The 15,859-nt window shown below is 55.0% G+C and overlaps 1 protein-coding gene across 3 annotated transcripts in view; it reads right to left on the reverse strand.

The window, feature by feature from the left end:
- The window catches only part of KCNJ12 (potassium inwardly rectifying channel subfamily J member 12), a 34,020-nt gene that overhangs the window by 7,654 nt on the left and 10,507 nt on the right, over window positions 1-15,859 (reverse strand). Inside the window, exon 1 of one of the 3 annotated variants that reach the window (XM_064673285.1) lies at window positions 10,275-10,290. The exons of 1 other annotated variant lie outside the window; for it this stretch is intronic. The gene's annotated coding sequence lies outside the window, so the exon portion shown is untranslated. Of the gene's footprint in view, window positions 1-5,574; window positions 5,994-10,274; window positions 10,291-15,859 lie in introns of those variants that run through there. One more of the 3 variants, XM_064673286.1, reaches the window with a different exon arrangement.

The following is a 15,859-nucleotide window of genomic DNA, read 5'->3' on the forward strand; positions in this document are numbered from 1 at the left end:
TTCCTTAGAGACACGGGAAATAATAAAAAAGGCACAAACAGTTAATGTTAATGGGCAATATTTACAACCCTGTAGTCACTAGAAGTCATATGGGACCAAAGTGGCCTTTCAGATCTGATCTGTCAGGCCAGCTGCAGGTTCATGCTGCCCAACTCCAACCTGGTCTCTCATCCCAAATCTTCCTCCTGATCATCCTGGCTACATCCAATAATTTCTCTCCTCTTTTTTTAACGAGAGCTGAGCATGTGGGACCAGAAGAGGCTGCTCCTCTGTCACCCCTCCAGCTCGCCCCACAGAACGTGCTGAGTGCTTTTGCCACAGGATGAATTTAGAGTTGGGTTTTTTTTATTTAATTCTAGATGCATTTGAGAAGTCAACAAAATACAGTGAGCTCCCAGTGACCTGCGAGAGGATTAGCTGGGGTCTGGATTAACTGTGCTGGAAGGGGAGATGTGCCCGGGTGACTGAGGAGGCAGCAGCCCTGCCTTTACCTGGGGTGAGGTTCCCAGGGACCCTCTTGCTCCCCGGTCACCACTACTGCTCCCCCCTGCCTGCACCCTTTTCCCCATCCCTTCTTCCTTTCCTCCATTTTTGCTTTCTCTGTCTCTTCCTTTCTTCCTTTTTTTTTCTTCCTTCCTTCTTTCCTCCCTTCCTTCCTCCCTCCCTTCCTTCCTTCCTCCCTTCCTTCCTTCCTTCCCTTTCCTCCTCCCTCCTCCCATGTCACAGAGGGTTTCAGGGACCCCTCTGCTGCAGGACAATGCCAGGACAGACCTAAGGGTCTGACACTGTTTTGGGTACAGGGCAGCTCTTGTGACAAAGCCCATGTCCCCATTGTTCCCCAAGGCCACGGGACTGAGTCCTTCCTGAAGAACCAGAGCTCCTGGGAGGACCAACCACTCCCCCCATCCCAGGCCAGCAGGGGCACCATGGGGAGATGGCAGCTAAATAAAGGCAGCAAAGTGGATCTGCCGGAGCAGGAGGCCGCCTGCGGCTCGTGCTTTATTTAGCACAGTTTTGTTTGGAAATACACTTTCTCGAGTTCGCTGGAAGCCGAATTTCTGGTTTGGTTTAAATTTGAAGGCTGGAGCCCCACGCTGCCACTGCGGGAGGCTCAGGCTGGGAGAGGGCTCATGCAAACACTTGGAAACTCATGGCTGGACAGGCTCTGATGAGGGACCAGCTGGCAACCATGTCCCCACGGTCACCTTACATCTCCTTGGGTCAGGAGTGCATCCTCCAGCATCACCCTGGCACCTCCCCACAACCAGCACTGCCCCAGGGGGCTGGTGGAGGTGTTACAGGGGGGTTACATCCCCCTCCCTGCCTCCTTCCCAGGAGTTTCACACCCCTGGCCATCAAAGTTTTACCTCACAGGAACAAACCCAAAACTTCCCCTCATAATCACTGCCCATTAATCCCATTCCCAGCCCAGCTTCAGTGCGGACAAGCCCATGCTGGGTGTCGGGCAGGACCGGGACCATCCCCTGCTGCTCGTGCCACGTGTCCTGTGCAGCGCTAATAGTGTTAACACGTCGGAAACAAAACAGGCTCATAACATTAGTTTCGGGAATGAACGGCCCCTGGCTCCCCGTGGCTCCAAAGGCAGTGACGCCACGGACTGCCCCAGCTAATGAGCTGACACAAGAGGCAACAACTCCTGCCACGAAACTGCAGCAAACCAACTCCCACCGCGGAGCGGTTTCCCGCAGAGAATCCAAGTGTCTCCAACAATCTGCCAACTGCACAGTTTAATTTTATTTATTTTATTTTTTTTTAAAAAGGGGATGTTAAATGTTACAACAATATTAGGAACAGCCAGCACGCTGGGAAAATGTGTCGGGTGCCAGGGAAGTCATTACTTAGAGCCGGCTGAATGTGTCAATGCGATTTATCATCACACCTTTCCCTGTACCTCTGGAGGGGATGCTTTTTGGAGCCATCAGGGCTGCCCCCCCACTCTTGCATCCTCCCAGCACTGATTTTCTTATGGAATTGTGCAGGCAAACAGGCTGTGTTCAGGTGGAATCAGCCCGGCGGGGACTTGGAGGAGCTGAGTTTGGGGATGCAGGTCTGGAGAGGTGACCGTGTGGGAGGGGTCGGTGTGAGGAGGTCACACTCGGAGCTGCTGCCTGCCCTGTGCCGGGAGATAACACTGCCCTGCGCCGGGAGATAGCGCTGCTATCTCCCGCAGAGATGCCCTTCATGGCCCAGCGGCAGGACAGCAATGTCAGCGGCGAGGAGGGAGCTCTGCTCCCGACCTGGGACCTCTCAGCCAAGGGTGTCCAAGTCCCTCCTGCTCATCCCGTCCCAACAAAGCGACCCGGCACTGAGCACCCACAAGGCGAGGGGAGAGCAGCAGAGCTGGGGGCTCCCCAAGCTGTGCTGGGGCAGCACCAGTGCCTGAAAAACTCTGTCCTCTGACGCCCTGTCTTTGAGCACTTCCAATAAATTAAGGGTCAGCATGAGGCAGGGCCAGTATATCTCACGATGTATCTGGAGAATAGATGGCTCCCTGTTTCCCCTCCACTGCCAGGGAGGACAGGCAAGAGGCTGCTACCACAGTGCATCCCTAATGAGAAAAACCTGCTCTGTTTTGGCAGGGACACAGGTAGGAAACAGCCACGGGCACACACCCTTCTGCTGGACCCCCACACACAACCCCCTAATGCCAGTGAGCAGCTCAGAAATCGCCGTCTGCCAGCCTTGATGGCAAATGCAGAAGGGAAACTGAGGCACATGGGAAAAGGAAGGCCCTCGGTGGGAAGACCGGAGGTGACGGGGTGCCTGGAGAGATGCTGGCTCATCCCTGTCCCCCTGAGCCACGTGTGGATGCCACGGGCATGGGAGGAGGGAAAAGGGCCACGTGCAGCGTTCATCACTGCTGGGGCCAGGTGGCCTCTGCAGAGTAACAGGCTTGTGCTTAAGCACCCTCAAACTCCTGATAAATGTGATCAGGGAGCTCCTGGGAAAGATCCTTTTGGAGGCTGCACTGAGCACACTGTTGGTCCCCAACTCCATGACACAATGAGGGGATTGAGCATTCCGGTCTGGCTGCCTCCATGTCTGTTCCAGCTCCAGCACCCAGCCCTGCTCCAGCGCCCACATCCTGTGACAGTGACAGAACCCCAGGGCTAAACATCCAGCCCTGCTGCCCCCACCACTCCCAGGTGATGCACCCCCTGCCCAGCTGCAGTGTCAGGGAATGCTGCAGCTCCCACAGCCATCCCAACCTGCAGCCAGCTCTGCAAATCCTCTGGTCCTGAAATCCCATCTTGCCTGCCTGGGAAACACTGGCTGTTTTTCCATCTGCTCGAATCCATACGGCCGGACAGCGGGACATGGCTGGGGTTAAGGATGAGGGCAAGGGGAGGTGCAGGCCTTGGCAGGGACCACCTGCACCAGGAGCTGCAGAAGGATGCCTCAAAAGCCCAGGGGATGCAGCCAGATTGCCCTGTTCCTGTGACACCCACTCAATCCTCTGGGGTACCCTCACACCCCTCCCCACAGCCCCCTCAGCTGCCCTGGCTCAGGGGACGGGTGTTAATACCCCAGGAAATCACCCTGGGCAGAGCACCAGCTACTCCCCAGGCAGGGTGTTCTCTGGCCGGATCCTGGAGGAGGGGGTCAGCCCTTACCTGGTGTGTGCCCTGGGGGGTCTCCCCAGCGCTCCCCGGCCATGGCTGCAGGGCACAGGGTGCCCCGTGGCCCTGCTGCAGCCCGGGCGAGAGACAGAGAGTTTTAATTGAATTTCTAGATTATCCTGGGGGAGAAATTGTAATCTCCTTAAATCCAACCTCTGGTCAAGTCCCGTAACCTACTGTCCTGCGCCGGGGAAGGGATTTAGTGAGGGGGAGGGGAGGCTTCCCTGCCTGCTGATGCTCCAGACCCTGCACCCAGCAGGATTTGTCCTGCAGGGTGTCAGAGATCTGCTCCTGGAAGCCCCACGGTCCCGGGAATTAAGGTTCTGCAGTGGCAACATCCTGTCCCTGCTCCCCATGTCCTGCCAGGGTGACCAGTGTCCTGGGAGCCACCCAGAGCTGCTGTGGTCGGGACTCCAGTGAAGGAGATGGTTGGTGCTGCGTCAGCAGCATCTTTGGAGGGTGAAGAGGAGTCCATCAGGTGGGATATATGGCTGGAAGGTCTCTGGGGCTTTGAACTGAAATATCACCCAGCTCAGCTGTGCCCAGGATACCGGTGGGTTGTGCAAGTCCCCAGGAAAGTCCTGTTCCCTGCCCAGGCTGTGGTGGGTGCCTCCCTCCCAAAAATCTCCATCCCTGGACCATGTAGGCCAGAGGATTTCTTGTGTGGATGGGTGATCTTGGCCATCTCCACATGGCCCTGGTCCCTCCTGCATGCTTCCAAATCTGGATACATGCTGGGCTCCATCCCCATCCCCAAACCCTCCCCAGCAATGGGGCTGAGGCAGATGATGGCAGAGCTGGAATCAGCCAGTTACGCTCCTGTCTACCATTACTGGGGCCTCTGCAGGGACATGGATTTCCATTGGGAATGGCAGGTTCCCATCTAGCCATGATGGGAACATGCCAAGAAGCTCAGGGGATAAGCAACAACCCCGCCCCAGCTCTGGCCCTGAGCAAGGCAGGAGCACCCAGCTGCTAAAAACCACCGTGGGAAGAAAGGGAACAGCGGGACAGAAAGGGCAAATGTCTCCAAGTGGATTTTATCACCAACTAGATGGAGATGAGCTGAGGGACACAGAGCTGAGGGGCTCCTATCCTGAAGGTAACACCAGAGGAGTGCTTGGAAGCACACCTGGGATATCACAGACATTTCAAGAGCTCTCTCACACCTTAGGGTCAGAGGCAAAAGATGATGGATCTGAAGCCATTCAGCCTTGTTCAGCCCACAGCAGGACTCATCCCGCACCTCCTGCTTGCCCAGATCCCATCCAGGTCTCTTTCCCAAAACCCCTGAGGCGTTTTTTTCCTTGCTCTCACCCAACACAAACCCCCCTACTCCAGGAGCCGTGTCTCCTGCTCGAGGGAAATCCCGTGTGTGGGCAGAGCCCGCGCCCAGGAAATGTTTATCCTGAAGGTGCAACGGCAGGTTGGGAGTGATGGAGCTGCCAGCAGGAGCTGTGAGCTGTGGGGAAAGCAACGCTGAGGCACTCAACACTGCTCTCCCCATGGTGGAATTCCAACTGGGAATTGGCATAGAAAGGAGCAGAATGACCAGGAGAATCAGGATCCCAAGGGGAGATGGGATGTAAGCAAGGCTGAGCCATCAACCCCTCATCAGCACCCTCCACTCTTTTTTGGGCTTTAAACCCACTATTATTCCTGCTCAATCCAAGCATTACCAACTGTTCAACTCCTGGTGAGAAACACAGACCATGCTTCACTATCAGGCGATTTTCCTGGCTCCGTGTCCGTGCCAGGGTAAAGTTGTCATTTCCACCCCTGAAGCATTTTAATTCCAGCACCCTTCAGCATCACCATGGGTTAAGGTGTCAGCAGAGCTCTAAACTTCACTGTTAACCCCAGCAGCAAGGGAGGAGATGGGGAGGAAGGACATTCCCTGCTCGAGAAGAGCCTCCCTCCTGGCTCTACTTACCCCGCGACGGCAGCGAGAGCCGCGGATGCTGAGCCCGATGCCGGCGGCCGAGCGAGCGAGCGGGGACTTTGCTGTTGTCCTGGCTAATTTCCCCCGAGCTCAGATTACAGCCTCGCTTCTTCCCTACATGTACAGGAGCTGGCACCTCAGCTCTGGCCGTGGGGAGCCACCGCCAGCGAGGCGGACGTGCTCCTTCGGTGCTATTTCCAAGGGGCAGGGAGGGAAATCGCGGCGCGAGAGTGGTAGGAAGCCCAAGATGACTTAGTGGTCTCAGGGGGTTGGAATAGAAGAAGCTTGAGGGGGTTTTTGGAGATTTTTGGGATGTGAAGGACCAGCATGGGACACATTCAGACCTGGGAGATCAGATGGTGGGACCAGGTAGTCCGTGTTCCAAGGCAAGATCAGTTTGTTCTTGTCATTTAATGATGGCCATGACATAAACCCCATTTTAAGCATTTCTCAGGAGAGGAACAAAAGTCTCCCTCATTTTCTGTTGGGGTTGACAAACACCCCTGGCACACACATGGTGCTGCCCGGCATCTTCAAGATGAAAAAGGCCTTTTCACTGCTCTGCTGCTACTAGTTTTCCTTCAGCTCATGGCTCTGCCCACACCAATTCATGAGTTTTAGTGCCTTAATTCCTGCAAGGGCTCCCTTTAATGTCCCCGTTGCTCGAGATGAGACTGTTGGAAATCTCCTTTCCAGGGGGTACCAGGTTTCTGGCTTCATGTTTCTGCCCTTTCCACCCTTCCCTGACGTCACTGGAGAGATGAACACCCCCAGACTTCAGGCATTACCCCAAACCCAAGTAGCTACAAGGGCAGCAAAGGCAGGGCAGGGTATTTTGGGGACCGTCTTCATCTGCTGCAGTGAAGATTTAGCACAGGCGTTGCGTAACGCCGGGGGGGCTCGATGCTCCCCATCCCCTCTCGCTGTCAGAGATCAGAGACTCAATTAATCCTCATCATTCCCTGCCCGCGGGTACCAGCCCTGGGTGCCCTCTCAGCCCGACCCCAAATCTCTGCCCGATGTCGGCATCCGCCGAGGCTGGTACCCCACAACCCGGGGGTGAGGTCCTGAGGGACACCCCCCTGACACCACCCAGGGCACCCCCTATCCCTCCCAGGCCACTCCCCTCGCCTGGGAAGCCCTTTTCAAGTGGAAATGAAGGACCATGAAGGTACCCACCAGACAGACATTGAGATCCCTAAAATAACTCATTATTTCTGTGCCCCAGCCTTGGGTGCTGTCGTGCATCACTTCCTTAAGGGGCCCAGCAGCCACAGACCCTGCAGGCAAAGACCTGGGCATTTAAGGCATTTTATAAGGTCATTTTTAAACCATCAAGATTTGGTGCACATCTGCTTGTGTTCCCCCCTCCCCGCTCCTTTTCACAGCACAGATCACTGACGGATGGCTCACTCAGGCACACACTTCAGGATCACAACAGCAATGGAGGGATCCCTATTTTTTTTTTGGCCAGCCCTAAAATAACAACCCCCACATGTGTCCTCGGGCAACCCTACAACGAACAAGGCAATTGCAAAGCCTGACGTTGGTGAGCCCGGGCACTGCTGCGTGAGCACAAATGGGATGATGAGGAGAAGGGCACCAGCAAGCCAAACCAAAATGCTGTCAAGGGAAGGTTTTGGAGGGTAAAGATGGTAACATGTTGCTACCAGCCAAGACAGCCTGCAGAACACCTGGGGTCCCAGTCCTGCCCACCAGCATCCCTTGGAGGGGTAAAGCCACATGTCATGCAGCATCCTGGCACAGCTGGGTGCTGTGGTGGCAACGGGTGGGCACAGAGCGAAGGGACCCCATGGCTGGGGCAGGGGCCAGGTCTGGTGGCATTGAGGAGGATGGGACACGGTGACACGTCCCCCCATGAAGAGCTGCACGGAGAGTTACACAACGCCGGCCCGGCCGCCCTTGGCTGTGTGTGCCGTGCGCGCTCCTATCGACACGGCCCCGGCCGCCCTCCGACATCCCCCCGGGGACAGAACTCTGCAAGTGGCGTAAATGCAAGTGCATGTGAGCAGGGGGACCTGCTCCAGCCCCCACCTCAAACTCTGGACCTCCTGCAGTGGTCACCAGCAACGCACCAGCATCCCACTGCCCCCTGGCTCAGCTGTGGCGATGGCGGGGCGTCGGGAGGGCTGGGGTGGTGCTGTGCAGAGCAGGGGAGCAGGGTGAGCACCCATCCTGCTGGGAAAATACAGCAGCTAAGGAACTGCGTGGCCTCCACCCAGGGATTTTTAGGACACGAAAGACCAGCCAGAAGGATGCAAGAAATTCAAACCTGGGGGATGTGACCAGGTTAGGAGAAGGCAAGATGATGGCCATGTCCCAAAACCTCCTTCAAGCTTTTTGCAGGGGAGGAAGAAAAATTACCTTCTTTTTCTATTGGAGGGGAAAAACACCGGTGCTACCACCGACAGCAAGGAGCTCTCCCCTTAGCAGAGCAGTGAGACGAAGCAGGGATGCTTTTGTCCACAGAGGGGGAAACTGAGGCACGGTGGCTGGATGGGCCCAAGCGTGGGGACAGGCTGCAGCCCCTGTCATCGCCTCCCCCCCAGCCTGGCCTGACCCCAGTTCGAGATATTTATAAAGCCGATAAGGGAGCAGAAAGAATTTTCCAAATGCCGAAGTTATGTAACCTCTCCTCGCCCTCCACGGACATCGTCTGTAATTATAGGCTTGGGATGGGGGGAGAGCCCTCCGTGGTGGGGCTAGCAGGGGGCACCACTGCCACTGTCACCCCAAAGGGCTTCACCCTCCTCTCCCTCACTGCAGCAGGCCCCCAGGGTCCTTGTGCCACTGTGCCACCCTGTGGGACCTCATCCCTGAGGGACCTTGCTGGCTCTGTGGCCAGTCCTCCCACCCTGTGCAGGGGACCTCAAGTTTTTGTCTGGGTTCTGGGTGGCCAATTCCCCCCTCCGGGTGCCCACACCCCTCCAGCCCATCCCAGCACATGCTGGGTGTCATGACAGGTGACAACTTGAGCACAACTGACAATGCCATGGTGACTATTAATCACTGCTGCTGGGAGGACTCATGCAGACTCCTGCACCAGCACCTGCCCCCCACTAAGTGCTGACCCCACTCCCAGCCTCTGCAGGTACCCCCTGCCTTCCACCAACCCCATTTCCACCACTTTTTGCTCTGTTACACACACAGGCAGCTTCCAAACCCTTCTCCATCACCTCACAGCTGCCTCCAAATCCACCAGTTGTGTCTCAGTTCCCCCAGCCCTGTGGTTTCCACCCCAGGGGAGGGTGGTGTCCCTTCCCTGGGATATTTTTCTCTCTCCCAACTTCGGCCAAGGCTGTGGAGTTGGAGGGATGCTGAGAGAAGGCTCTGTCGCTGTGGCAACCTACCGTGGCCGTCTCCAGGCGACCGCCCAGGGATGCTGCAGAGATGCTCTGGAGGCAGAGTGAGAGGGACCAGGGCGGGGGGTGATGTATCCATAGGGATGCCACCCCCTCCTCTTACTTCCCTACCTAAACTGCAGCCTGGGTCTTTATAATAGAGTATTAAAACACCCAGAAAACCACCACCGACTTGACTCAGGCAGCTGGCTGAGCACTGACAAGCTCATGGCACCCCAGGCCGGCTGGTGGAAATAGCGGCAGGATGCTCCCGGGTGGGCACGGGGCCCCGCCGCTTCCAGGGCCACCTGCAGAGCTGTGGAAATCATTGTTGGAAATAAGCCCGTTAGCTTCTTAACCCTCATTAAGCAGCTTAGGGGGGACACGCGCCATCGTACGCAAACCCGGAGGCGGAGAAGGCCCTTGCTCGGGGCAGAGGGTTGACGGAATTTCCGGGGGTGCTGCAGGGGGTGCCACGGGGGGGCACGGCCCCATCCCTCACCCGGACAAGCTCCCCCCCCTGCATCCATCCCCCCTGTTGCTCCCTGCCAGCCGGGACCACCGGCAGCTCCCGACGGCGCTGAGCGGCGGGCAGGGACGGCGATGACGGGCTGTCACACCCGTGTGACGAGTGTGGGAGGTCTCAGCCGCAGCCCCGCCGAGGGGGGGGAACGGGGGGCGGCTGTGACAGCGCGGGGCGACGGCCCGGCCAGCGCCCGACACGGCGGCTGCGGGACGGAGCGGGACGTTTCTAATCGCTCCGCTTGGAAAAGGTCCCGTTTTCGCATTTGTTAAATTAAAGGATGTCAGCGTCCGATGCCAAGCCCAGGCTTCCTCGGAAATTTAAACTAATGACAGCGAAGAAAATGAGCTGAAAACCAGAGCACAAGCGCTCCCACGTTGTCCAGCAGCACCAGCCGTCACCGTGGCAGGGTTTTACATAGCAGCTTGCCAAGCAGCAACCATCACAAAGATCTCAACTTTTTGCCCCAAAATCCAACCTTGCCAGTTAGCAAGTGCATTCCTGGCACTTGGAAAAGCCAGGCTGCTGTGCTGGGGTCCCCAGAGAGACCACCATCCTCCTCCAGCCTCTCAAAGAGCAAATATCTCCCTATTTTCTGGACACAGCTGCCGTGGGCAGCGGGGTTTATCAGCATGGAGTGGGAGAGCAGAGTGGTGGGTGCAATGTCCAGATTTCTCCAGCTCTGATGATTCCTACAGCCAGCTCCATCCTGCCCGGCCCCACACAGGCAGGCAGAGGGGTCCTGGCAGAGCAGGGGGTGGGGGGGTCACACAGCCCCTCACTGCCCCTCCTCCCCATGGAAATACCTGGGCTCAGGCGAGGGCTTCGCTCCCGGCGCTCTCCGGGCTCCGCTGGGGTGGTTTTGTGCTGCAGCTGAGAAAACCACTGAGTGGTGGTTGGTGGATTGTTTTTTTTTTTTTTCCTTTTATAATTTTCCCGGCGAGATAAAATTAAACAAACAAGCCCTTCTGGGAGCAGCGCGAGGAAGGGAGCCTGCTTCCCTACAGATGTGCGTGTCCTCAGCGATTACAACCACCGAATTAAGCTTTCCCTGTGACTGGGACATTTGCACAATCCCACTCCTTCGCCTCCTGCGGTTTCACTGGTAGGAGACTGGCTGGCTCTGCAGCCTCTCTCCCCATGAGGTCATTACCCAAACACCTATTTTTCACAAAAACAAATCAAGAATGTTTTTTTTTTTTTTCCCCTGACCATCTCACCATCAAATTAGAGTGGTCTGGAGTGCAAGGCTGGGAGTGCTCAGCAAAGCAGCACATGGTGGATGAGAATAGAATAGAATAGAATAGAATAGAATAGAATAGAATAGAATAGAATAGAATAGAATAGAATAGAATAGAATAGAATAGAATAGAATAGAATAGAATAGAATAGAATAGAATAGAATAGAATAGAATAGAATAGAATAGAATAGAATAGAATAGAGAATCATAGAATAGGAAATGGAATGAAGATGCAGTGAGACATTTCCCAGGGGGTGGGGCTGCAGAGGAGGGGAACACTGTGGGTCAGGAGTGAAGAGGAGTCTCTCAGCTGCGCTCCAAGCCCCGTCTGGAGCTCCCAAACCAAAAAGGAACAATCACGGCATGAGACTTGCAAACACACCTAAACTTTCCAGCTTCATCTGCCTCGGGAGCCAGCAGAAGCCGTTGCCATAGCTTTGCAGACCACCGGTGGGTTTTGTAGCACAATCTGGACCACGGATCTATGCAAATCCCCAAGGCAGAAGTCTTTATGGAGGCATATGACAACCGAAAAAGAATAGCGCTCAGTGCTCTACTCCCACACGCCACCCCCCAACTTCACCATCATTTAAATCAGTCTTAAGTTGGAAGAATTCAAATCAACACTGTCGTCACAGAGCCAAGCAGAGAGGTGACACAACTTGGATGCTGCCAGGGAAATTGCCCCCCTGAGACTCAAAACTCATCAGCCCATCACTTTTTTGAAGCCCCATCAAGGAAAACAAATGAACTGGCAACTCGCTGCCCCCAGCCCTTCATCCCCTCCGGCCAGGGCTGCTGGAGAGGTTTCCAACCAGCCTTCCCCCTGGGATCAACAGGAGGGGGACCGCGGGGAGAAAAAATATCCAAGACATGCTGCTGAGGCTGGAGAGTCACAGTTGGAAAAGAAATCAAAGCTTCCAAAGAGAGAGATGCCAAGGAGATATGTTGTTCCCAAGAGAAACAGGACATTCCTCTCCAAGGGGGAGGAAGGGAGGAGGAAGGCTCGTGCCACCTCTCTCAGCTCCCCGGCATAGGTGCTCGGGCAGCTTGTCCCTGCTGTGCCAGGCTGCAGACACAGATGGCATTGCAACCACTGTTTTTTTTGTTGTTGTGGTGGTGGTTTTTTGGTTTTATATTTTTACCCCAAAAGCATGTTTTCAATTTTGGGGTGAAGTTTGCTGGGTCCTGCAGGCAGTCAGACACATGCAGAGCCACTAACCCGTTTCCTGGAGACCTCCCTGCCTTCCTGCACCATAAAAAAATCATTAAGGTTGGAAAAGATCTCTAAGATCATCTAGTACAACTATGAACCCAGCACTGACAAGTCCACCACTATTCCATGTCCCCAAGTGCCACATCTACACATCTTTTAACAATGAGTCCAGACCCTCCACTGTCTTGGGGGGGCACGGTTTTGTGTCAGCAAACTCCATGGGGCTCTCATGGGATACACATAGAGAAGAAACTGGGTGAAAAAAATTATGCTTTACTATTTCCAGAAATGCCAAAATCAGGTCCTGGTTCAGTCCAGAGGGTGAAGGATCGTCAGGTTGGATTTTCCTTGCAAAACATGTTTGAGTTACACAAGCAGTGGGATCAGGCTGGAAGCAAGCGGGTGAGATCATCTCAGTGCAGTCCTGGTTGATCCCCTGAAACCATCCAATTTGGCTGGTTCAGCATGATTTCTGCAGCAAATTGTTCCTGCAGGAAGTTTTATACCTGTGCCCTTGGGCTAAGCCCTGACAGCATCCTTCACTGGGAACAAGGTATCTGCCTCCTCAAGGCAACACCTGGGGAGGTCGGGGGGAGAGAAGGATGGGAGCAGAGTTGGCCTGACTATAAATAACCCCATGGAAAGGAAACAGGAGAAAAAGCAGCAAACAGAAACCAATAAATCCAGGGAGATGTGTTCAGCTACAGGCACTCGGTGCAAACATCTCCTTGTGTTCCGTGTGACCCCGTAGAAGAGAAAATGGGATTCATCTCAGCTCAACAGAGCTGGATCCAAGTGGCAAGACCTCATCCACTCTGTACATTAAAAAATATAAAGATGAGAAAGGAGAGAGTTAAATTAAGGAGAGTTAAATTACAGAGAGTTAAATTAAGATGCCTGTTGAACCATGTTAACGCAGCTCAGGCCTGGATCCTGGTGCTGAACCAGCACTGAACACCCAGCAATCCCATCCCCAGAAAGCTGGGAAATAGCCCGTGTTTAAGGCAATCATTATTTGCAATCTATGATCCTGGAGAAAAGGGCAGAAAAAGCAACTTCACATTTTCATCAATAAAAGAGGAATTGCAGGAGCTCAGCAAGCACAGTGGCCAGCAGGTCACAACCAGCAGTGCTGGAGTGATTCATCCTAAACGAGCTAGATTTAGTCAAACTAGCCTAGAATAAGGCAGGGAAACAGCCCAGAGTTTTCCCTGCTGATTCCTGCCAGGTATTAGCCCATGGAAACGATGAGGCCAGCAGAGAGGGGACAGAGCAGGGTCATCCCCAGCACTGCTGTCCCCTCCAGCACCAGAAAGAGCTTCAATCCCAGCTCTGGATACTGCACAAAAATGCACTGAGGAGGGTTTATTTCTTCTCTTTTCCCAGCCCATCCTACTGGAGCTCACTCGTTCCCGTGCCCAAGGGTGCTGGAGGAGCCGAGGACCAGGCACCTCAGCACCCACTGGACCAGTTCTCCCCAGAAAATCATCTGAGCAGCTTCGGTTTTGCTCGCGTGTAACTTATTATTAAAGCTGAGCAAATAATTCAGGGCAGGAGCTCCAGGAACAGCGTTTTGCCTTTTCATTTTCCTCTCTCGAGCTGTCTGCAGTTTCCCCAGAGCTCGGGGATGATTTAAAGACCTGTCTCCGGACAGGAGCGGGCTGGGAGTGTTTGATGGCCCGAATTTCACGTGCGCAGATGAGGACACGCTGGACACATAAGGATGGATGAGCCTTTCCTCGTACCCTAATTAAACGAGCAGCATTTGCAAGTGGGTTTTGGGGATTTTTTTTTTCCTGGGTTGGAGATCTGCGAACACTTCACGCAGAGTTAACGAGCGCCTGCTCGTTAGGCGAGGCTCGACGAGCGCTTTGCTTTGTGAAGCACTCAGTGGTACCAGCCTGGGCACAAAACTTCCATGGAGCATCTCATTCGCAGCTCCTCTTTGCACCCCAAAACACCACTAAAGACACGGGAAAGGAAGATGGGGCCATGGGCAGAGCCGTGGGGCCATCAGGCTGTGATGGCTCCAACTTGCAGCCATCCCAGGCATTTGCTTCCTCATTAGTGGAAAGGTTAGGGAGGACGGATCAGCTCCGTGCAAACTCCCCGTGGTGCTGGTGTGATGCAGGCTGGCGAAGGCAAGTGCCAGCCGAAAGAAAAGCAGGGAGGGAAGAACCACAAAATCAGAGGTCCCCATACTTGAAGTAGAGCCTGTCCACCCCCACCATCATCGTCCTGTCCCTGGGAAACCTGTCTGTCCTGAGTCCATATGGAATGACATATTTAACTGCCTCCCCCCCTTTTCCTGGAGGACAAGGGCTGGTGTCACCCATGGCTGTGAAGGGGTGCAGAAGGGGCCAAGAAAGGGACACTCCATTCTCCCAGAGCCAGAGCAGGAGAGCTGACATTGAAGAGAACCATGTCTCCTTCAGGGACTTGACCCTGGAGAAAGGTTTGGGCTCCCAGGATTGGGCTAGGCAGCCGCTGCCTCACGGTTTGTTGCTTTCAGGAAGGAGCAAATGGATGACATCAACCTCCCGCTGTAAGACCTCCAAGAGCAGCTCATGTGCAAGACAGAAGGAGCCATTCAGTGCTCCCACAGCACCCAACAGGGGCCAGGGACACTTTGGGGCCATCCCAGGTGACCAGGCCTGGAGCTCCATTAGTTCTGGTTGGAAACCCCTCTCTGGCCTAACATCTTTCTCCTCCCATTGTGTAATTGCACTTTGTTGAGAAGACCCAGCCTCTGGCAATACATTTTCTCCAGCCTCGCTGCTCTCCTGCAATGTTTTCCTTATTCCTTTCACTCTCTTCGGACAGCCACTGAAACTCGCAGACAGGGAAATGAGAGAAAAACCCCGTGCTTGTCCCACCAGTAAAACAAAACCCTGGATGGAAACAGGGGGGAAAAGGAAAGAGTGGTGTCAGGTGCCTCTCCCCAATCCATTCCCTCCCTGTTTGCCTGTGGGGGTTTGACAAAAGTGCTTTTCGGCTGACAAAATGATTACAGGGTGCCGAGACAGTAAGTTGCACATGGATTTCTTTCCTGCATTTCAAGCAGGGCAAGGACACGGCTGCAAAGGCAGCTGCACTTCTGAAAGGGTCACAGTGCTGGGGGTGAAGGGAGGTGACAGGAGGGGGGATCTGGGGAGAGGAGGAAGGAGGGATTTTTTCTGCTCGGAATAAAAAGCAAAGAGAGAGCGGATGGGAGTGTGCATGAGCGTGCAAAGCGAAAGGCAAGCGAAGCTACTGGTCCAGAGTGGAGATGGATTTGGGAGGATGCTGGGGCTGGTGTCTGGTACCAGCCTGAAGTGAGGAAGGGAGAAGCTAGAGCAGCTGCCCCCCGAGCAGATCCTGTGGCCTTGCTGCGAGGTGGGGGTTTGGGCAGCGTCACCACTGGGACAGTGCGGGCATCTCCCAGTAGGACTGCATACTGCACGGGGCAGAGCGAGGTGCCCTGGGCACACTCGGACTCTCTGTGCCTGCAGGCAGTGGGTGTTGGGCAGCGGGGAGGAGGAGAGGAGGATTTCAGCTCCAAACTCAATCTGTTGGAGAACTTGGCCTGCTCCCCGTCAAGCTGAAAATAGCACATATGTAAGGACGTGCACGCAGTGCTGGCTGTGTCCTCACCGAGCGCTTCCTTCCTGCTGCGCTCCACGGAGTGTCCCAGCCCTCCGCCTGCGCCTCCGGCCCCCCGCAGCCCACGAACCCCCCACGGGGGACAGGTCTCGGGCAAGATGCTCCTTAGAGCATCCTTACTGCACAAATCTGGACTAGTGCACAGATGCAAGATCCTTTCACCTTCATCTGCTTTTCACATGTACCGCGAGGTCCGTCCGGCGGCGGCATCCCCGCCGTTATCATCTGGAGCGGGCGAGGACGAGCGCGGCTCACGGCGGGAGCTCAGCTTTATTAGAAACAGGCATCTGGC

Source organism: Pseudopipra pipra, chromosome 16 (assembly GCF_036250125.1).
Source record: "Pseudopipra pipra isolate bDixPip1 chromosome 16, bDixPip1.hap1, whole genome shotgun sequence".
In the NCBI taxonomy this organism is placed as follows: Eukaryota; Metazoa; Chordata; class Aves; order Passeriformes; family Pipridae; genus Pseudopipra; species Pseudopipra pipra.